We start from the raw sequence: 24,388 nt of genomic DNA on the forward strand, positions 1-24,388 counted from the left end.
TTGCCCAAATAATGTCAAATACGGAGCGAAAAAAATAAAGGGCAGGGAGCAAACAAGGGTGAGCCACACCAGCCAGAAAATGAAGTTCAATCTTCATTCTACACCGCCACTAATGCAAATAATGTGTCTCATACAAAATTCCAGGCATATAAATGAAGGGAAATTGAGGAAATAAATAAATAAATGGGGGGAATAAATTGAGAACAAGGCAAGGCACAGAGAAAAACCTCAACTGAAGGAAGAACTGAGGAAAATCTGAGCACAAATATGTGGATTGGAGTAAATATATCCTTTTTTCCCCAAGAATACTGAATCAGACCATTGAGTCCTGTCTCGAGCGGTGCTTTGTTTGCTCATGAGAGAAAAAACCTCTTGAGCTGAAATTATTTGATTTTTGATTAGATTTTTTTCTTCTACATGCAATTACAAGTATGACACAATATCAATATCCAAAAACATGTTTCTGTAATCCTAAATGTAATGACTGTGTAATAAGATGCCAACATGACAAGTGAATATTCTCTCATGACAATTTCTTTTTTTACTGTTATTATTATTCCCATTGGCTGATTTGTTTTTGTGTTGGTTTGCATGTTACCCCGAAAAACAACAGCTTGAAACATCTTCTGCATCTAAGATACAAGATACTGAAAAATAACATTTTATGGAACCAGAGGAAGCACAGGTCCATGTCTGAACACCCAAAACACTTCCCTCTGCTCCACCCTGCACCCCCCCGGCAGTGGCTGACATGGAGTCACACGTTCACACGTTCTACCTCAGCAGTCTAATTGCACAGATGGGTTTCCACGCACTCTGCATCCATATGAGAACACCAGAGGAATCAGGCCGCCAACGTTTCTGGTCCTGACATATTATCTCACACGACTTTTACCATCAAACACTGTGATACATTTCAATTATTTCTAAATTATCAGTATTCCATAACTGTTAGCTACAGTAGCTTTAAGATACCACCCACAAAATAAACAAAAACAGTAATGTTTTGATTTTATTGGGGGGTATTATTGACATTACAGCAATATATACTCCTGCACTCCCTTTTCCTTTAATACTATAATTGCTGAAACCAGAACAGGCTTGTATTTATAGAAAAAGCACAAAGAAAATCAATGTCGCACATAGATCCAACTCTTTCATTTATAAACTCTCCATGCAGTCCTATCTGTGGAACAATGTGTCACCACCAAATGCCTCTGTGGCACCTATCAATAAACCATTGGTTGTCGCATGCTGTGTCATGTTATTAGGACCCATCTTCATGGTAATCTCTCAAAGACATCATCGATGGGGGGTGCTCTGTATTTCTTTACAGTCTGGCCTGTGGGAGACATCCTACGGCGAATGAGAGAAAGCTCTCCCACCTCACTCTAAATCTCTTCCTTGTGCCTGAGATAAGAGTAGAATTGAGTTATTGAGCAGACAGTTTAAGATATAAGCTCTCGCTAAAGGGGCGCTCAAAAGAGTCACAACAAGAAGAGATTGAATGTTTTTTTCTTTACAAGGGGGTCGTCTCATCTTCAACATTGTCTGCCTGCAGTGCACTGATTAACCTGCGGTGTAAGGGCCACAGTAGGGGAGAGAAGCATGCGTGAATGTGAAGGTTATGATGTTAAGTCCAGAGTTTACTCCCAAAATACAATGTTTCTGATGTGTACCCTTTTTATTATTTTATTTTTAATCAGCCTGGCAGTAAACTGATGCAGGGCCCCATTAAATAATGTACACACCTCATGAAATAGGGCATTAAACTACCTTCATCACAATGACAAACACTTGTTCAAAGCTGGGTCATATTTGGATAAATGCCAATTAGCAGTGCTTGTCAGCTATAAAGAAAAGTTGGCACTCAGATTTCTACACATCAGAAACATCCAAAGAGGCCAAATCATCTGTCTTACACTGCAGGTGCATCAGCTGAAGATACTGCTGGGAAAAAATGTTAAATATATCAAGAGAGCAGATTAGTGCATGATGTTGTCATTACCATTATTATTGTTCATTTGATGTGTTTTATTGTCTCTATTCATTGGTTGATAGAAAATGCCCAAGATAACTTTTTCAGATGAATGGCTTTATTCAAACCAGCAGTCTAAAACACAAATGTATTACATTTATTGTCACGAATGGCTATGAAAACCAGCTTCTAACTAATTTTTTCAAATAATTTTCGGTCATTGGATTACTCAAGTACAGCCTCAGCACCATGATGTCTATATACTGAAGTTATCTTGTTTGCCCAGTTTAAATATGGAGTGAAATGTATCATATAGCCACCTATTCATCATGTGCTGCTCCATCTTTCTGCATTGAATGCTACATCCTGTTGACCTTGTACAATTCCAATGAACAGTGACAGTCTTGTCAGTGCCTATTTCAACCAAAGTCACAATGACAAATATCTCCACGTTTAGTGTTCATGGTGGTTGACTGGATTCTGACTTGAAACAATATGCGACAGTTTGGAATACCAATTAGATATTTAGAGAACTGGTGTGGATTCTGGAAATCTACTCAGCTGAATCATATTTTGACAGTGCAAATGTTCTTTTCTTGCTAAGTTCTCACAAAGATGAAGAATTGAAGATTTTATGAATTAGTCCACTAAAGTAGCACATAACAGTCAAAGAAATACGGCATGAGCTGCGTTTTAAAAAAGAAATTTACACATAATCATGTTGGAATGAAAATAATCATAATCACTGCTTTTAAGCTCAACCTCCAGCAGCAACGCCATCCTCAATTAAGAGACCATTGTACAAGATGTCAGGTAGTGAACTTACATAATCATTCGATGAGACTTAAAATGAACTTATAATGAAGAGGCAGGCAATGAAAGGTCTCTCTGGCACTCCAGTCACTCACAGGCACAAGGTAATAGCAGCCTAAATGCGCCGACTTCCCAAAAAAGGCTACAAAAAGGCAGGTTAAGCACATCTGAAATTCACAGACACATCCAACAATGGGAAGAGGTCAAAAAAAAAAAAAAAAAACTGGGTTCACGAATCGCATTCAGGCAAAAACGAGAGAGAGAGAAAAAAAAGGCCTGGCAGGTGTGAAAACAGCCTTCTGTAGTGAAGATGAAGAAGGCAGAACAGGGTGATGCTGGCTCCACTAGATGGGTTATGGCTTGATGTGTTACAGCCACAGGATGATGGAAACTCACATCCACCATTTTCAGCATCCATAAACATGAAGGTGCAGACAGGAATACAGATCACAGCTTGCTTTTTAAGATTATTAAATGTGCTTAATACAGACAGGAAGGAGGTTACTCAAAGAAATGGTTTGGTCATTAATCTGAATGCTTTCTGAAGAGTGTGAAGTGTAAGTATGATAAATGTAGTTGTAAGCCCTCCATATGTAAGTTATTAAAAAATGACTAAAAAGTGGAACAGCTGGATGCACTGCGTAAAGTTCAGAGTTATTATACACTGAAGGGTTCTGAGGCAAATTGGAATTTTAGTTATACAAACATGTTCAGGGGGAGGGCTGCTCTGGGGGCAGAATCAATCTTGGTTCGGTCTCAAAGAGCGGAACCAAAGAACCCGTTTTTCTGGATAAGTGATGACTGAAGTCCAGCGAAAAAGGCAAGCTCATAAGAGGAAGAACACTAATAATAAACCAGCAGCACACTCTGTCATGGACGCAAGACAACCTTTATAATTCTGCCATCTTGCACATTTATTAGGAAATTAGCCCAGTGTGCTGTTTGTGCAAACAAACAAAAAACATGTCTACCCAGCAACCTCGACATAGTAAATTTTCTGTATGGCTCGATATCATTTGAGATGAGAGAGAATTTAGCTTTTTAAGCGTTTAGGATTTCCGCTGGCAACTACATACTGACACTTTAACAAATGTAATATAACATTGTATATACGGCTATCATAATAATGCTGCTATTACAACAGTTGTAACAACAACAGTTCTATTCTTCAGCACACTTTTTCTTCTTCTCACACAAAAAGTGATGCCCATTGCTCAGAGATGGGAGAAGAGAAATAAGTCCCAATTTAAGCAAGTAAATGAAGTGCATGATTAAAACGTCTATTGATTGACTTCACTGCCTTGTTTGTGAATAAAAGCCGACTGTTTTCTGCAATACAACAATGGGATCTGAAGGGAGGAAGCACGTCGGTGGATGTAAACCTTTCACAGGATATAATGACAAGAGGGGAAAAAATTACACAGGTGTTATCCTGCACAATTCTAAAAGTACTCGTAAACTTTCATCAATCGAGAACATCACAATGGAATTCTTTATGCTGCCACTCAGAACTCTTTGATTCATCAATAACCACATTCTGAAATAGAAACTTCACATTTAAATTTCCTTTGTGCCTTAAAGGCGAACTGAAAAACACAAATATAATACAGGAACTTGTCACACGAAGCTTCAGCCAGCATCGTTAAGTTAACGTAAGTTATCTATGGTAAGCAGTTGTTTTGTGCTCTCACAACTTCATGAATGTTCCAATCAAGGTGTGATTGCATTCAAATTCCAGGCCTGTAATTTGTGACAAACACGCAGTCGCATGTAACATGGACTGCTCCGGATGAGGCAGTTTGGGATAAGATGAAACACTGTGCCATCACACTATTATTCATGATGGCGACCTGATGCCTGTCAGGGTGGCAGTAATGAAAAATGAAAGCCTTCATTTACACTGTCACTGTTTGGGATACCTGCTTTTTGTTTTTGGAAGTGCCGTTAGTTTGCAACTGTGACTGCTCCCTATTAATGGATCAAATCTACAGATCATTATAACAGTCAGTCAAATTTGAATGCCGTGTTGGCCATTTTGGGCTCCGAATGGAACATATCACATCATATGGAGCAAACGATTGGCTGCTAGCCACTTCCAGGCTCTCTGCTCAGTTTGGCGCTGGGTTACCATGGTTACCTCATATGGATCTGAGTTAAGCACAAAGTTAGCTCACTGACCTGGTAATCTTGCTCTTAAAACGGGCCTCAGATCACTTGAAAAGAAAAAGAAAAAAGAGGAGAAGACGCACAGGTCTTTGCCCAGTAGATACACTGTGGACGAACTGTCTAGGACTGTAGTCGCATCCCTGGGAAGCTGCCCGAGGTGGAGGAGAAGACAACACAGAGGGGAGCTGTCCACAATGCTGACTGCTTTTCTCTGCTTCGGCTTCGCAAAATTAGTCAGAACAGACATCTCTGCAGACATCACCGCGTTCAGACAGTCCTCACCCTGTTTTGTTTGTCTGCCACATCCCACTCACTATACCAGTCAAACTGTGCTTTGACAAGGATGTGCGCAGAATGCTTTGAAAAATGCTAAAATCCTCCAGTCGATTATAATTGCATGCTACCGATGCTCGGCGCTTTTGCTGACTGAATTGTGTCTGATAGTTCCGTCATTCCAGCACACAGAAATTTTAGCAAACCAATTCATGAGATTTTGTTGAATGTAACAGGAAAAAAAAATGTGTATCATTACAATGACATTGTAACAATGTATCATTATAATGTCAAATCATGTGCTGAGGTGCTGCTGAGCATGAAAACTCAGAGTACACTGTTAACCGAAGCAGTTCCTCGGCTCTGAATATATATTCATAAACCCTGGCGTTGGGAAAATCACCTTCACTTAATTTCAACAAGTAAATACAAAGCTGGAAATACGCTCGATTCTCCTTAAGATCTTAGACTTCTGAAGCTAAAACTCTGTCATTACATAAGGATAATGATTTATATATTAAATGTGTTGCAGCAATGTTGCCCTTCAAAATCACACAGTCAGGGCGCCTAATTTTGTACATTGTGTGCTGGAGAGCAGCTGAGCACAGTCCCGCTCTTTCTCCTTATATTACTGAACAGCTCACTGCTGACAGCAGATGCTGAAAGGAGAGCGGAAATCATTCATTTTTCCGATCCAGCACCCAAGTTATTCACCCTCTTTGCCTGTTCATGTTTTACTGCTTAAAGAGCTCAATATCAAGTAGGCTTAAGGTCATGAAACACACAAAATGCACATGCTGATGTTCTGATGTCTATAGTCATTTTACAAATATCAACAGGTTGATCTCTCCCAGTATCTTTTAATGGGAAATTAACTGTGCAGATGATGAGTCCAATTCATCCTCCAACGCTCATTCTAAAAAAGTTAAGACTGTGTAAAACCATAGGCTGTATAAAACTGGGATGAGCCACTGTGTTGCTCAGTAACGCCATAATGGCAGTGCCTGACTCCCCCAAACTCCCAGCTAATCCAAAAATGGGCAAAGTGGTGAAGCGCGGGTGGAGCTAAGGCTGGTTAAATGAAGCCTCGTCGCTGAAACCTGGCGGCTAGCTGTCACTCAAAGCAGCCGTGCCCGTAATTATGCATGGCTTTCAGCCTTAATATAACTTAAGCAAGTGAGTTATGTAACAATTCATTCTTTCAATTCAAGTAATATGCTAATCCCTTCTGACATGTACTCAACTGAAAACAGTACAAAGACAATATATTTAATGTTTGACCTCATCAGTCTCATTGGTTTTGTAAATATCTGCCTATTCAGAATTTGATGCAGCAACATGTTTCAAACAATTTGAGAAAGGAGCAACTAAAGACTGGGAAAGATGTGGAATGCTCCAAAAACACCTGTTTGGAACCTTCCACAGGTTAACAGGTTCATTGGTAACAGGTGATAGTGTCATGATTGGGTATGAAAGGGGCATCCTGGAAAGGCTCAGTCGTTCACAAGCGAGGATGGAGCGAGGTTCACCACTTTGTGAACACATGATTGGATAAAGGATATCACTGCTTAGACTCACGAACGGCATCCCAGCTTTTTTAGGAATCAGGGTTGTGGAATAAACTCTTCTCTCATCAGTCCCATATCTTTAACCCCTGTACATCTAGATTATGCTTTACTGCTGCAATAAATTAGGAATTATCTATGCAAACCAGAAATCATTTAGTTGAACATATATACTGTACAGTATTTACTGGCATTCTCCATGCTTTCTGTCTGCGCTTCAGTGTTTCAAGTTGGCATTCTGTGTGTCAAATTAATCTGAGAGTTCTATTTCCAGTCCCAGTGTTTATGCCAAAGGCAGTATTAAAAAAGGAAACTCTCAAGAGGGATTTACCATGGAAAAAGTCTTTAAAATAGATTTAAATACACTGATGTAATAAGCTCAGCTGTAGAGTCCAAGCATTCCATAAAATCCCACTGGTTTTACTGGTATGAAAGCACTATATTTGAGGCAAATAAACTGTGGCTGCCTCTACTGTTCTCTGTGTTCAGTGTGTGCCACAGGTTGCTCTAATGTGAGTCAGGAGGTCAGTGTGATTTCTGGGGTGTGCTGGTTTGGCAGTGGTAGCCACTGCGGACCTCTGGTTACTATTCTCCACAGTGATGTGAGCAGTAGCCCTCTGCAACTTCGTGGTAATCAGTTTTACAGCCCTTGCTTAATCAAAATGTCACATCCACTGTAGCAATATACAGCAGAGTTCTCTGCAAATTAAAAAGGAATTAGGCTGGCAGATGTGGCCTTAATGGCTTAATCATGCCTTTACATTCGTTCCAGTAAAGTGCAGCCACAGATGAATATTGTTTCAACTCTAACATCCAAGAGTAGTGCCTCAAAACAATGTGAAATGTAAATTTGGAGACAGCTGCTCTGGTTACGTTGAAACCGGCTCATGACATCAGCATCGCACAACAAGTCAGAAAATGCAGCATACCCTAATGTATGAGCCAGACAGTAGGTAAACATACCCATTAAATTCAGTAAAAATACCAGGCACACTGGTTAAGGACTCTGCTAGACTCCCTTCACAACTGCAACCATACTGAATGCCATTCTACTATGCTCGTAGTGAAAACCTTGAACAGTCAGTATACGTCTGTCTCTATGGTACATCCTGCACTGCTCCTCTGAAACACCTGAGGTATTGTAGGCACTTCTTGTTGTACTCCGTACGTCAGTATGCTCTGTGTTAGCACGCACGATCGCAGAACAATCAGTACAAAAATGGGTGATTATCATTTCTTTAATTAATGTAAATCTGATCATTTAAATATTATAGGTTAAGCTGGTTGAGATTACAGCTGAACTGCACTGCATTCTTTTTTTACTGAGTTCCAGATACTGCAGCATATAAATCGAGCTATAACAGAGTCGGAAAATATTTCTGGGATGGGTTAAAATTTTTCCTAACTTTTTACCCAATGTCAACCTACCTTGCACTTATCTCCCCAGCACTGCTGAAGATTGATCAGGGCAGTTGTTTCCAAAAGCAAAGACCCGCTTCAGCATTCAGAGCTGCAAACACACGTTTCTTTCTTCCCTCAGTTTCTAAACTCTACATGAGATTTTCATGTACTACTCTAGAATGTTCTACCTAAAGTATGTTTATCTTGCCTCTCCACCACGACAGCCTTTTCCCCTGAAAGTGTAATCCTGAGAATGAATGTAGAGAGACTAAATTAAGGGACCCAATTTGAAGCGGCACCACTTCACTGATAAGCTGTACCAGTGATCTGTGAGAGCACTCAGGGTCTGCTACATTATGACAATACAGAGGAATAAAGCAGATGAAAGAGAATAGCCTGGCAAGAGCAGAAATCAGATGGGCAGAGGGAGAGGAAAAAACAATCTAAAGTCTAATTGTGTTATGCCTCACGGCAGCGAGGGAGTTCAGAGGGACACATTTTCTTTCCACACATCGTTCAGCACAGTCCCTTCCCCAACGAGATCACATTAATTTCCAACCGGTCCCAGTCTTTCTTGCCACATCTTGCCTGGGCCTTTTTATTGAAAAAGTGACATGAAAGGCAAATAGTTGAAAACTTAACCAGACCCATTAGGTTTGAACATGCAGCACTGGCATCTAAGGATGGGGATTTAAGCATGTTGGCCAGACACCCTCCAATTCATTCTGTGTCATCTCTGCCCTTTGGGAGGAAAATGTCACTTTGATGCCTCAAAGCGGTGGGAAGCGACGTTGAGGCTAGTGAGTCACATGAACTATTTTTTTCCTTCTGTCCTTTTTTTTTTTTTTTTTTTTTCAAGACAAAAGAACTACGAAGGTAAGACCTGCGTTGAAACAGGACAGGCCTGCTCATGAAGCAGGTGATACCATTTTGGACGAGCTTCTCATTTCCTGTTTTGATCTCTTGTCTTTCGCTGTATTGGAAATCTGCTTCCAAATTCCAAGTTGTTTGGTAAAAGGTACTTGACGAATAATTTGATTCAATATATAATTGCCTAAATCATAGTACCACTTATGACTTCTACTGTGTTTGGGGTTGTGTAGTGCATCAACACTATCGATTATAAAAGAGTACCTTCTCGTTCAATATCAAATTTCAATACTCGAGTGAATCTCATCAGTGTCAAAGAGCCAATAACCATGCAGCATGCTTGTACCAAGATCTACTAATGCTGGTGATTGGCTGTCTAATGTCGTTCTTCATAGATGCACGCAGGCAAAGTGTTATATTACACCAAGAGAAGGGCTCACTGTTTGTTTTTTTAATTACTTTTGCTTATGACATAACTCACTGAACTCTGTGCTGCTTGTTAGCTAGCCTGTGCAGCTAACCTCTATCTGCTTGTCAGTAAGACCTTGAACCACATTGTCCATCCTCTCCTCATCACCACAGGGATGGATAACCTGGAGCTGAGGCAAAGCTGATTTTGGACGGCCAACAAACATTATTATTTATATTCATTATGATTTTATTTATTGGTGGCGAAAAAAGTATGAAGGCCAGTTTCAAAACTTTTCTGAACGATACCCAGCCTTAACTCTATCATGTCAAACCTCCGTAACTGCAGAAGGTGCCTACATTGGAAAAAAATCATAGGCAAAATTCATTTAATGTGGCTGTCCTGTAAGTGTGACAGCATTAGGTTTTAACACTCTGATATGCGATTTGAGAGAGGTGTCCGGAAAGACAGAAAGGCCTATCTATGTTTATAATTTCCAAAAATAGAAAAATCCCAGTGAGCAGCCCCATAAATTTCTTCCTTCCTTTCCACTTGCTGCGGTGCTTTTTCCAAAAATGAGGACATGGAGGACAAATCTGACCTGTATCATGTAATACCCTACACTGCTCACCACTCTAATTGCTTAGTTACTAGAATCTCAATTTAACTCAACACCACACATGCGATGTGATAAATTTCAGGCCGTGCAATGCCGAAAATCTAATCTAAGCTCAAGTTGAGGATAACAAATGTGTTAATTATCTGTGATATATTGTAAACTAGTGGTAATTGGGCTGTCACTGTCAGGGGACCTTAAATACTGAGGCAGATGGCACAGTGACATCAAACTCCAGTTGGGTGAGAAAGGTGACAGTTGTGAGAACAGGGCTTAATTTTGCTTTGAGATGCACCACTTTCGATGCGTTGCTGCTGCTGGGCCAAACAAAGCTAAAGGTGTTAAAGAGGAGCGATACACTATTGTTTTTTCTGTATACACATAATCAATGCTGACTTCGTGTTAAAAAAAAACAAAAAACCTAAAAAGCTGAATTGAGCTTGTAGCAGCTATGTACTAACACACCAGACAGCCTCTCATAGTACAGCCGCTAACCCAGCTGCAACACAGGTACCTACACGGACTCTCTCAATGGATCATAAGTTTGCTGTCAAAGGTCCATCAGACTCCCTGTCATTCCAGCAGAGAGACAGTAGCTTCTCATGGATGGTTAGCTTTTACTACCAGCTACACGTTGATGTCCAAGCAACTGAGCAGTGGTCAGTCTCCCCTGTGTCCCCTGACCCTCTGCCTCCTGCAGCTGATGCTCCCTCACTCCTGGGTTGTATTTTTTTATAATATGGTGGGAAATGCTACCATTTAAGCATTAGTTTTTATCTTGTAAATCACCTTGCAATTATGTTTGGATATGCTCTATATAGCTTGTGTGCGTGCTGGAATCAGCATGCCGTGGTTGGTGTGGATTTTTATTGTTCAAGACTGACCTTTTAATCCAAACCTGATTTACTCAAAACTCAAAAAAAGTCAAAAACATCCACAATTACCAGAAGATATGAATGTAGTTTGACATACCTGCTGGGCTTCCCAATGTCAGATGTCCATACACTGTTGTAGAAGCAAAGAAGTCCTATCCCCACTGTGACTCTATTCACAGGTCACTTACTCCAGGGTCTGAAAGAAAACAAAAGAAACACAAATCAGAGCAGACATGGGGGAGTGAGCTCACGACTCAAACCAACTCAGCCACCACAAATGCCCAGCGATCCAGGATAAACATCCTTGAAAAAAAATGTCAGTCCAAGTAAGAACATTAGCTAAACCACACCCGCTTAGTAGGCAAGAAAATACCTGTATGACATCTGCACAGCATCTTTCTCCTTGCCTGGCCAACAATCATTTTTCTGCTTAAACAGCTGCCACTGAATGGCTCATTACACCAACATTTGAGGTGGGGAAGACAAGAGAGCAGCATTTGCGGGGCTCATGCCATTTAACTCTGTGGTGTACTTGGACAGCGAATGTCCGTTACTGACTCATTGTTGAAATGCACATGAGCGATCTAAAGGCAACTCAAGGGAGCACACCTAAAAACCAACTGACTTTTAAGACCTTTTTAGACACTTTTTCCCCCAGACAAGCATAGTGACAAATGTAGCTACTTATTGAGCAACATTAGCTACTTTCCCTTGATGAATCACCAGTGCTGCTTGATGTCTCTGCATTCGCCCATGCTTGCTGTGCTTGTCTGGGTTGACAGCGTTGTTCATTGATTGAGAGAGAGCAACACGTTCAGTCGACCATAAAGCAGCCAGAATTAAACAGGTAACTGATTGCCAAGCATCTGCCCCATAAAACACTGGTTTACTTGTTCTTGTCATTCAGTATGTCTTCCAAACAGGCTACACTCATGATCTGTGAAACTAGGCTGATCTCTTACAATGCCAAAACTACATTCAAGCCACCATGTGTATAAACAAGTCAAGGAAATGCTCTAAAAGCGGTTTAGTGATCAACCAAAAACCATTGATAGTAAAAGCATGCTGAACAGAAAGAAGGTAATGATATGGATAGGAATGACTGTGCCAATTTAAAAGTAGCACTATGAGGAGTTAGTGAAGAATTCTGACAAATCAAATCAAATGATGGCTGGAAGTTATTTCAGTCAGCGTAAGTCAGCTGTCAGCTAAAATTTGGCAGTCAGATCCACTGGTCATCACCTTGTCAGGGTGCTGTCACTGACAACGTGGTCTGTCAGAAGTTATACCAGCACCATCGATGTTCAAAATGATGTGCTGACTGGAGTTTGAAAGCTTACCAATAAAATCGATTCCTTTCACTGGTAGAGTTCAGCAGTTTTAGGCAACTCAAAATACATGACGATGCAGAAACTTGTAGTGCTGGGTGTAATGGGGGCATAGTGTTGATGTCACTGGACTCTGAAGTGCCCCCACACAGGATTAGTTCTGTTGAACATCATCCTTATAATAAAACCTATGTATATTCTTTTGTTAACTACTCATTTTTTCCTATTTAAATTCCCTGAGAGTGAATGCATCAACTTAAAGACGCTGTAAAATATTCTATTAGTTCTTGTTTGTGCATTGCTGTGTTGATTTTTTTCCATCACTGTACTTGACCTCTAGCAGATGGACTGTGAAAAATTCTCCAGATATACTATGAGTGATATTGCAGCCTGGGAGGGGATGAATTTTATTTTTATTTTGTGAGCTGTTTGTGAAAAACTGAAACATTTTGACGTTCACTCATTTGCATCGCTTTCAGTTGGGAAGCAGTGTCAGGAAACATATACAGTAGAGTTTAATAATAAACCGCAAAATGTGAATTTCCCATTTTTTAAATTACCTATAAACATCACAACCGAATGTTTACCTACTTGATGATAATAGTTTATATGAATGTCATGACTACAAATCAATACTTCTATCTTGAGACAAAAAAGACTTGAAGACAACTTACCCAGCCACTGTCATGCGTACTGCAGCTGGATTCATAACAGATTATAAAACTGTGAAGGATAAGAAAAATTTAGGCCCCCAAACTCTTAATGCCTGCAGGAATTTACTCACTATATCAAAGTTCAGCAGTACTAGCTTGCTCAGTGCTTTCACTCGCTAAGCCACATTTGAGCCACTTAAATAGGCCATATCTACTGTAGCTACAAATTTAGTATAATTCCACATCTGATATGGCTTCCTTGAACTCAAATTGTTTGATGCACACCACCGGACGTGTGAGCAGTGACTGCTGACACCTGAGAAATGCCTACATCTTCCACCGACTTACCAATGCTGCTATTTTCATCCCACCCACTGATCAGCCTAATCCACTGTTGGAGGATTTGTGCACTGCGGTACAGAGCAATTGTGCTGCGGCAAAATGAGTGTGGCTTAATTGGAGCAAAGACTTAATGAGGGTCCCTTGAGGATGATCATCTGTGGCTTAGAAATGGCCCAGGTAGCGGAAGACACGGTCAAAAGGATCAGCTCACAGCCTTCTAAATTGGAGTGACAGTGCTGAGCTGCAACTGTGCCAATAGAATCATTTTTTGCTTTTTTACCAGTGGGGTCCTTGGAGAGAAGTGAACTAAAGTGAAAATCTCCAAGGAAAATATGGCTGCAGGACCAACAGCATTCTGCTAGAGCCGGAGCAAAGTAATGGAGCATTCTCTTATTTACGTTACGATGTTTCTGCTAAACTGATTGGAAATTAAGGCTTTTTTAACCCCATCATCTACCAAATGTTACTACTGTTATCACTGCGATGAAACTTTACTGAAATTATTTTGGCTAAGTAGTTTTTTTCATTATAATCGGAACCAAAATCACACGTCATCATAAAATCTGTGCTATTTTATCATAACATTATTACAACTACAACTAACAATTCTTTTCATTATCTTTTTTAAATCTGATAGTTATGTTCTGGATCAGGGATGGGGAACATCTGGTTTCCAGGCCATATGCAACCTCCATGACTGCTTGATTCAGCCCACAAGGCCATTCATAATTTTTTTTTCTGTGATATAAAAGCATAACACATAATAGTAGACCAACACATCCGTCCAGCTATATGCCTGTCCGGGTCACAGTCAGGGTGGACGCAACACACATAGTGGTTACATGTTATGGATGACATACAACATGGCGACTATCAAGAAAAGAAAAGTAGATGCCAGCGTGCAATAAAAAAAAGCCTCGAGCGTTAATACAGCTACAAACGTGCTAAACTGGGTGAGCTGCAAGGACAAATGTGCTTGGACAAAGTTAACACTCTCTGGCGGAGTCTGGATGCCCAACAAGCAGCTTGCATAAGACCACATTCTGACAGAGACAGTGATGTGCAAGCAAGTTTTGTGGTGAGCGAGCTAATAGCTAAGAAGCTAAAACCTCATTCTGATGGAGAATTTGAGAAGGAGTGCCTCTACCAAGTGCTTCTCAGAGCTGAACGTCAGGCTCCAACCGACTCCTCAGCTCTCCCCTTTCAAATGTGAAATTAAAGCCGTGAAAAGTGTAACTGGACGGGAGTAGCAGCCCAGTGTAATATCATCCGTACAGTATAAAAACAGTATGAAAGCTTCTAATATTCAGTTTGCCATCAAATACGAAAGTCTACATTTAATAATAATAAAAATTCATAATAATTGATACTTATTTTACAGTTAATTGACTAATCGCTTAATTGACTAACTGTTTCAAATCAAAATATGTTATTATTGAAAGACTCGGTCATTCCCGAGAAACAAACACCCATGACATGTAAAGGAAATGCTACTGCCATGGTAGAGAGGTAAAGTAGATCCTTCAGTAGCTCTCCAAGCAGTTTATTTCTCAGAGGAGCCTGTCTGCACTTGACAGCCACAGATCAGATATGACTGACCAAGATAAATGGTTAGGCTCTAAAGTCAGATCAATTCAATCTAGCAACTGTCCTCACCAGGAACAAAAGGGCACGCTGTCAACAAGGCTCAACTCACTTCACTGCGTATTCATTCTCTTTTTGCCTTGTTATGTAAATACCACAAACTATGAATGTCCTGCTTTCCAAAGCTGACCAGGTAACATTGGCAATCACTGAAATTAGTTTAGCTAATTTATATCCCTGCAGCTGGAGTTTTCAGTTGCTTTTTGTTGTTGTTTTTCTTCAGCCCTGCAGGCTACACGGTTTCAAATGTGCAATAAAATCCTTTCAATCACTGGCTTGTTTCCTTAAGCCTTTGTAGCACATCACAATTTCTCTGCTGGATTTATGACCAGCTTTTACATCCTCTATCATGAATTATTTCACATTTCAATTCTGTGGGTTTCAAGGTCTGAACTCAGCCAGACTCAAAACAGGGCTGGAGTCATCATCTGCAACAGTGTTACTCAACCCACACTCCAGGCAGCGATTTCATTATAGAGCAAGACATGAAGGGAAAGTCGAACTTTGTGTATTCAATTCAATTGATGACATAAACATGCCAAAGGAGGCTTTTGGGCCCAGTCGCAATGATCCAAAGCTCAATAAAATTACATGCACAGCAAGGAGCACAAACAACAGTAACTTCTGGTCCTGCCACTACATTGTGCCCGAAGTATGTTCTTGCACTGACCGAACTAACAATTTCAAGTTACACATTAGCGCAGGTCATAAATTACTTAATGGCTGCATGCTGAGTGAATATAGGGGTGATCCTGATTTGCAGATCTCTTGGAAATGTGTACTATTTACTGTAGATACAGCTTATTCACAACCATTCCCACATTTTATTTTACAAATAATATAATATAATGCTTCTCTTCCATCACAGCGTCTCAAATACAGAGCTGTTAAAGTGCCTATTAGTGTCTTTGTAGATCATAGCTCATTGCAACATCTTAAAGAGGAGAACAGTAGCCTGTAAAATTAACAAATCGGGTGTTCTACAGTTCAAACTGATGATGTGACACATAGGTCTATTTTTTTTCAAAATGTCTTTTGGCTCCATGCTAAATTACATTCCAATGCATTGAATTTACATTACCACCAGAGTATGATGGGATCTTCAACTAACTGGTGAAGTGGTTGATGGAGATGACAGCATAGCACATATTCTGACATCCAATTAGACTCTATAGCTCAGTATTTGCATGTAGACACCCTACCAGCCTCCAAACCATATTGCTTGGAGTAGCTTTATCAAAAGTACTAACAACCTCCCCCATCCTCTTTTCAACTGTCTCTCTTCAAAGAGAATAAAACAGAATGGACAAAAAGCAAATTCAGCTCTCTTACATTTTTACACACAAAGGAAAAGTGAATAAAACAGACTGCATAGCAACATGGAGACTATTAGTTCAAAAGGTCGCTAAAATGTCACAAAGAAATGCACAGAAACTTTTGGGTCACAGGCATATCCTTGCAAGCAGATCTATATGCGCCTTAGATGAAACAAAAAAGGAAACAGTGTCATGAAAGTGTCAGCGCTTTAAACATAAACAGAAGGAGAAGATAAAGGCAAACCCACCTGCCAGACTGCATCAAAAAACGTCCCTTTTGGAAACGATTAAAAAAGGCTGGAGCATGGAAATACTTGTGCCTTTGGCCCCATGCTGAGAGCTCAGTGACCACCACAGTCTAATGCTGTGTGAGTACTTCCCTAAACAAAGGTTTATTGCATCATTGCTTGTAGCACACAGCGCCTGAGTCAGACTCCGACAGTGTCTGAACCTTGGGACCTTGTTTTATGAGGCCAGTCTTGAACAATTTGCAGAGAGAAAACCAAAAAAGGAGCCTACCCCACCCTCTCATGCCCAGTGCAAAAGTTATGGAAGTGTCAAAACCGGAGATTTCAAGGACTGCTTCTTAATTCCTTCCAATTCTGTATTTTAGTAGTGGTAGTAGTAGTAGTAGTAGTAGTTGCAGTAGCCTTGTGCTGCAGCTGAAATGGCCACAAGGTGGAATGAGCTAGAAATATGAAACATGACTGGAATCCAATAACAGGAAATAATGTGCAAATGCGAACCCAACCAGCCAGATGTTGGTGCTGCAATCAAGGCCCAAAAATCCAACTTTGGAAAGGGCCCACACCTCACACCGTAAGTCTGACTGACTTGAAATTGGACACACAGGTCCAGCTCAACCTGCACTGCAAAAAAGCCTCTTCAACCATAAAAGTCTGCCATGATGGATTTTCCACCATCTTGAATTTTTTGTAAAAACAGTAATATGAATAGAACTTTTTGACAACCCCCCCACCCCCACCCCAGAAAAAAAAAAAAAAAATTGTGTTTGGACATAGGCTAACCAAAGGACTTTGAGCCTGACCTGAAAGGGAGCCGCAAATACCCAAAATATCTACCTCAAAACCGGAGTCCATTCTATGGGGCAAGTGTTGACCAAAATCTGAAGTACCTTATTGATTGGTGCCAGGGGGTGTGGCCTATCACGCATTTGCTCATAACTCAAGATGGCTTTGAGCAATCCTGCCTGAATTCATTGGGGACATCCTGCGCCACCTCCTGAATATGCACACCTAGTTTTGTTCAAATCTGATAAAGGGGGGACAAATGGAGGAACTTTGAGTGTGCAATTATTGAAATCCTGAAGATGATGAATAAGTGTGTGATTGGTCTCACTCCTTCTTTAAACAGACTCGGACGAGCTGAAGTGACTTTACTCACCTTTGTGAAGGCTGAGCCTCATTCTTTGCTGCTCATGGCTTTAATTTTTGCCCACTGAGCTGCTTCCTTCTGTTGAGCACAGAAGGGCTTGAAATCTGAATCACTGCTTGCTGCTATATTTATTATTGTAGTTACCATTTTGTAATGTTAGGCTTAGTTTATACAGAGCACATAAACTCTGTCTTACTGACAGTCTCTCTGAAACGCTCCCTGTGTCTCTTTCTTTTTATCACAAGCAGACATGCAATGCTTTATGCACTACATTTAGCTGAGGGAAGTGATTTAAAACTGCTGGCCTGAAGCCCTCACACCCTGCCACACAAGCGCATATGACGCGAGACTCTGGGAACCCTGATGTGATAGCACATGCCACCAAATCCACAGTTAATTGGACACTTTCTTCACAACAGGCCTGTGGTAAACAGCAGCAAGCAAATAACAAGGCAAAGACGAGCTTCCAGAGTGAACAAGAGGAAATATCTCAGATAACAAAACCCACAGCAGATGTGTTGTCCTCTGCAGTATATTGTGTTTAGAACAACTTTTCTTTGACTGCATAATCCTCAGCATTCTGCTAAACTGATTAGCCTTCCCATGCTTAACAGCTGGTATCTTAGCCCAATTTGTCCGGCTTGGAAATGTTAAGCAGAATCATGTCTGCTGCATTCTTCGTGCCAAATGGACATTTGTGTGTAGAAAATGGTCAGCAGCCAGGTACTGAGGAGGGATTGCACATGATCAAAAAGGATTTCATGGAAGCAGATTGAGAGAAAGAAGACTTATGGAAATATAGCACTGCATTGTGCTCGATGTCTCAATTTTCATGAGCCAGTCCACATGTGGTTGTTTCACTGCTGGAAGATGTGAGGGTTTAGAGAGCTCTCCAGCTCACCAGAAATGAATTCCAGCTGAGGTAAAGGAGTTGCTGGTGAAGAATGTCAAACATCAGGCAAGCCAAAGGGAAACAAAGAGTCTCCAAACATTGTGGGCCGAAAAGCAAGTGAATATCTGACATATTCCACTCTGTAAGATTACTTCACAGGTGCAGCTCTGCTGAAATTCAGAATTTCTGCCTGTGGTGATGGCCAAGATGGCAGCAAGCTGTATCAAAGTTTGAACATGCCTCTACAGAAAGCCAAAGATGCCAAAGATGATCATGATTTTTTTTTTCTGATGATGATGAAACAATTTGGAAGCTAGTAATTAAAAAGGCTGTGTTATGTTTTGGCTCTTCCACTTTCCTTTAGTGTGTTATATAGCTTTTGTTTGTGCATGTGAAATGTCCAAAGCCCAAAGTCCACGCCAAAGGAAGAGCAGAGCAGACTGGGATTTTTGGGAGGTGGGCCTTAAGGAGGTCTAGAACGTTGCAGCAATAGACAGCATGAAAAAAATGTTTTTTAAAAATGTATGTAGTATGTAAACCTCTCTGCTGAGACACTTCAAATGAAAGCATGAGCCTGGAAAGAGCATAATACAGTCTTTTTTAATGATGGCATTTGTACGACCGGATGACAAGATGACAAACACCTCTTCAGACTGTGATCCTGCAGAACAAAATCTGCATATGCCTGTGGTATTTTACAAATTAGTTTCCTATTTGTTTCCATGTACGTTAAAGCAGACAGGTTTTAACGAATCAACTCTGAATACAGTGTCAGTAATTTAGGATAACATGTTGACTAAACAGTGATGAGCCAGGTATGCCATAATCTCATCAATACTGATATGAGATTTTGTATCAAATTAAAGGTTGGAGGAGGTGAGGGTAGCATTATTTTGTCACCCACAATGGTGCCTATTAATTTTTCCACACCTGCCTCACAGGGCCAACAGTGAAAGGAGGCATCGCTGCTGCCATCAGCAGCTGCCATCAGCTACACACACATATATACATATATGTGTGTGTGTGTGTGTGTGTACACACACACACACACACACACACACACACACACACACACACACACACACACACACACACACACACACACACACACACATATATACATACATATATATACAGCTGTACATGTACAACTCACTGGAGTCCTTACACCTTCAAACTGCATGGAAAACACAAACAGATCCACAGAAGAAGGTGACCTGAAAGAAACTGGAATCTAAGACTGGAATCATTTGTATAAAGAAGCAGACGGCTTCTTCCAAGACATGATTGTGTTAATTAGGCCCACAATTTATTGGAAAGTTTTGGTTTATCTATGTGAGGCTATCAATCAACCAGGAAATCAATCTAAAATAGACATTTAATTACTCAGTGACTTCAGTATTGGTAAACTACCTTTCAATATCTCCAGTATCAGACATGTAGATCACATACAGAGTATATCAACGTTCAAACTGAGGGCACATCAATGGTCTGAAGCAGCCGTCGCAAAGCAATCAGTTTCGAGCTACTCCTGGAAATAAAGGGCAGGATTTATTTTATTTGTCGGTCTGCATCGAAGGGGTCAATTAGAGGTTAGAGGTACATTAGTTTCATCCAGTCCATCGCTGTTATCTTGACATTAAGGGTGAGGGCAGCAAGGGCAGCAAGGCAATGTGGTCCACACTGACTCAACTACCCTTATGGACCATGCAGCTGAAAGTTGAAAAAACACAGAATTTACGTTAAATGTATATTAAATATCATCTGAAGATTGCAGCAGCCCCCCCCCCCCCCCGGAAAAAAAAAAAAAAAAAAACTCCTGACCACTGTGAAAAGGAATCAAACTAGAGCTTTTTTCCTTCCTTTGTACCTGAAGCATTTTCTATCAACTCAGAGCTAGTCTAGTGAAAATTTAATTTCATGGGTGACGATGATACTGATGGGATGCTGGTTTCCGGACAATTAGAATTATGTTATTTCTCAAATAAATCTGTCTCTAAGTGACAACCCGATTTGTCCCTTAGCACAGTGTGTGATAGTGTTTTATATAAACAACTGCTTCTTTCTCAAAAAAAAAGGAGTTAGCTTTGCCCAAATAATCAACAAATTCAGCACGACATTTTGCATGTGTGCCTGTGCCACAGTGTGCTCTGTGCTACGATGAGTTATTCTTGATCTAAGTGCCTTAGCAAATGTCTGCTTCGACTCTGCCCATCTGTGTGACCCATGAACAATTATACATATCTACTATTATCATATTTCATCTGTTTCATGCAAATCCCAACCATTTGTGCGGCACTGTGCCCTCGGGAATCCACCATTATTTTATTTTATTCAACTTGCTGAATGTTTCTTTCATCTGACAAAGTCTGACAAAATGACTCAGGCATATGAATTAAGTATATGTACTTTTGCCTCAACGACAAATGAGAGGAACAGTTTGAGTCACGCAATGGAATACAAGTGCATCACGCAGTAAATGCATGTCATGTTTCATTGCTTCATTCCTCTACTTTCAAATTAGTGAAACCATTCTTATTACATTTTATACATAGACAATTAAGCTCTTAAAACTGAAGATATAATCATGTTTAGATGATTAAATGTAAATGAAAAACACATTAGAAAACACTTGAAAAAATACTTATATGATACAGTTTGCATGCAGTAAGTTATCATGACGTTTCGTGATTGAAATTGAATTGAATGTAAAACAAAAACAGCATAACAATATGGGGTTACACTTTCATATAATTTAAAACATGTATGTAATAGACAGTAGAAAGATAACTTGTAGACAGTGTCTGCATGGGCAACCATAAAAACAGAAGCTAAATCAACACAATCATACTGACTAATGACAAAGAAGCCCTATAAGAAGCTTTTCTATCAACGAATGTATGTATAACCTGGCCTCTCTGCAGCCCCAGCTGTCAAAGAGGACAGTCCAATCAAACAGCACCAGCTCAAGCATTCATCTCGTAGATAAAAATCTCTTTGGTGTTAGCAGAAATGTCAGGCGTTATCTGCATCCTTTCTAATTGATTTCTCTCTGTTTTCCATCTAGACAGGTATTTCTTTGCCACTCTCTCAGTCCACTCTGCTTATTACCACTGACGGCAGCCGCAAGTTGTGCATTCGCAAGTCAACAAGATACAAAATGAGTCCATTGATTCATGTCTGTTAAATACATTTAATGTATTTAATATTGCTGTGAAACAGACATGTTGGCATTTTTTTAATTTCTGTTATCCTAGGTGGAAATCAATTGGCTTATCACCAGGAGCAATGCCGATTGTTTTTGGCTGATGTGATAAGACAAATACTCAACGATGAAGCTGCAAGTAATTTCATTGTTTACTTTCTGTAACTCCTTTAGTATCGCACAAAAGACGCTTTTTTTTTCAGTGTGCTTACAATCACTAAAGAATGATTTTAAATTGCCTCATCTGCTGTTGGTTAGAGCTTTATCTTTTTGCCGTCACACCAGAAAAGTGTTTTGCTTGCTGTTAGTATTGTTGTTAGTATTGTTGTTATTGTGTGTATGGATAACAAACGTTGTGTGTCGTATGCTTGTTTAGTTTTTTCATGTTCTATGAAATATTTGTGGCCACAATCATAAGCATTCAGTATATGTAATCATGTATTTCACTGTGTGATCATTATAGCTATTTCCTTTTACTGCTAACAACTACTTGTTTACTACACTGTGGTTAAAGGTTAGAATACAATATCTCCTTCCATTTCAATAAGAAAACAGTACATTCATCTCCACCGTCTGTATTATCTTCTACACTATGGACCATTTGTGTGAGTTGTTCTTCCTTGTTCCCGACTTTGCATAAATGACAATAACTTACATGGCATGATGGTCTTCCTTGCAGAAGTGTAAAATCCCAGCTGGGGTAAAGCAAGCTGAGAGTAAGTGGTTTGGTCCCTGCGACTGTTCTGACTGTATTTAAAAGTGTTTGCAGTTTGCGAAAGCCTCTGTGTCATTGCAGTTTGTGGAAGAAGGCACAGAATCAGGTAAGGTGATGGGCTGAAGAGGTTGACCTGCCAACTGGAGAAACTGTGGGAATTTTCGTTTCTTATTTTCTCATTTGTCAGACAATAATTGGTAGGTTGGTAGGTTGTCCTGTTTGATGTCAGATTGCTGTGACTTCTTGTCATGACTGTCATGTTTTATTTCGTTTTTTTTTTTTTTCTACACATTGTCCTTTTACAGGTATTCATCAAATATTTCATCAATACTTGACGTCTGGGGCAAGAAACTGGGGCAAGAATAACCATTCAACACAGACAGACAGTAGTATGCAATGACATAAGACTAAAATAAAAAATATTTGAGCAGACAGCACAACACAAAAAGAAATCTATGTCAAGTCAAGATATCAAGTCTATTTACGTCTTTCCCCCTGTAAACTCTGACACAGCCCTCCTTTCCTCTTTTGATACCTCACTTGGAGCTCTGGGTGCAGGCAACGGGCGGACAGCCGACTAGAGCGAGGGGCACAATGTTTTTTTTTCCTGGGATGGTGATAGAATAATCCAATCATAGCAAACACAGCTCACCCCAGCTCCTTACCCTAACCTTAACTTTCCTGGGTTTGACGTCAAGAACGAATGTTCACTATGATTGGATGAACAAACATGACATTTCCAAAGCCATCCTATAAAAAAGAACTTCAAGAGGAGCAGCAAACTCAAACTATGCAGTCCTGAAGACTGTGTTACTGCATTGCCTTTTTATTGCCTCGAATGTTTTCAGACATTTCAGTGTACTGTTTAGCTGTAATATGACAGTGTTTCTGACCAGGACAGCAACGCCAAACCACCATGTCACCTACCAATGGGAGTGTTGGGGTGCCCAGTGCATTCTGGTTGTTGTAGGCTTTCTACCTTTTGAACAAAAGGGAACTCAACACAACCCCTTTTCTTGTCTTTCCAGCGTTGAAATACCTCTTTAAGTTGTAAGTGTTCTTTATGTGACTTACTTATTTGTATGTATGCCAACATCCCAAGTGATTTCTAGGATTTTAAGACTGATACTTCTCAGTTTTTGAGAGAGTGGTTAACTCTAGTATTGTGATCTGTTACTTGTGATTTCAATACTTCGGACTGATGACACCGCTGCTTGTCCTGCCACACTTCAAAAATCTGTGATGCCAGTAGGAAGGTATCAGTAGCCCCTACATGTGCTACTTGCAGCTACCACTAGTAGATTGACATGTACGGTTATTGTAGCAGGCAGTTCATATTTACAGAACATCAGAGAACACAGCATCAACAGGCTACTTGCCAATAACACATGCTGTGTCATCAACAGACCACTTGCCAATAACACATGCTGTGTCAGGAAATGGATAAATGGCACGTCCCATTGTATTGAGTGTTTTTCTTTTGTGTGAAAATATATTCAATATATTTCTTTGTAAAAACAGTTTAAAAATAACTCAATTCTTTAAGCAATTTGCTGTTGAGTAGAATATGCTCCATATGAGTGAATAGGATGCCCCTTTTACAGAGCATGGGATGTTTGCTAGTAAAAATGCTGCAGATATTGGGTTGCATGACACGTGAAAGCATTTAGTATTGCTGCACAACATTTTGCCACAGCTTTTTGGTATGTTTACACCTGTTTGGTTGGTGCGTTTGAGGTGAAATCCAATACCAACCATGTTTTTTTTATATTTGTGCAGATCTGAGCCTGACCCTGGAGAGGAAGAGCACAGCTGCCTTCAGTCAGCTAATCAACTGCGCTTGCATAAAGCTCCCACTGAAGCACAACAGAGTCAGAGAGGAAGGTGAAGGTGAAGTAGGGGCCTTAATCTCTCAGTGTGGTGAGAGACGGG

At 40.2% G+C, this 24,388-nt stretch overlaps 1 protein-coding gene across 2 annotated transcripts in view; it reads right to left on the minus strand.

The window, feature by feature from the left end:
- lingo2 (leucine rich repeat and Ig domain containing 2) overlaps window positions 1-24,388 on the minus strand; it is a 203,296-nt gene that overhangs the window by 125,858 nt on the left and 53,050 nt on the right. For both annotated transcript variants that reach the window (XM_070962111.1, XM_070962110.1), the window contains exon 3: window positions 11,064-11,162. The gene's annotated coding sequence lies outside the window, so the exon portion shown is untranslated. The remainder of the gene's footprint in view (window positions 1-11,063; window positions 11,163-24,388) is intronic.

The sequence above is a fragment of the Chaetodon trifascialis genome, chromosome 5 (assembly GCF_039877785.1).
Source record: "Chaetodon trifascialis isolate fChaTrf1 chromosome 5, fChaTrf1.hap1, whole genome shotgun sequence".
Classification (NCBI taxonomy): domain Eukaryota; kingdom Metazoa; phylum Chordata; class Actinopteri; order Chaetodontiformes; family Chaetodontidae; genus Chaetodon; species Chaetodon trifascialis.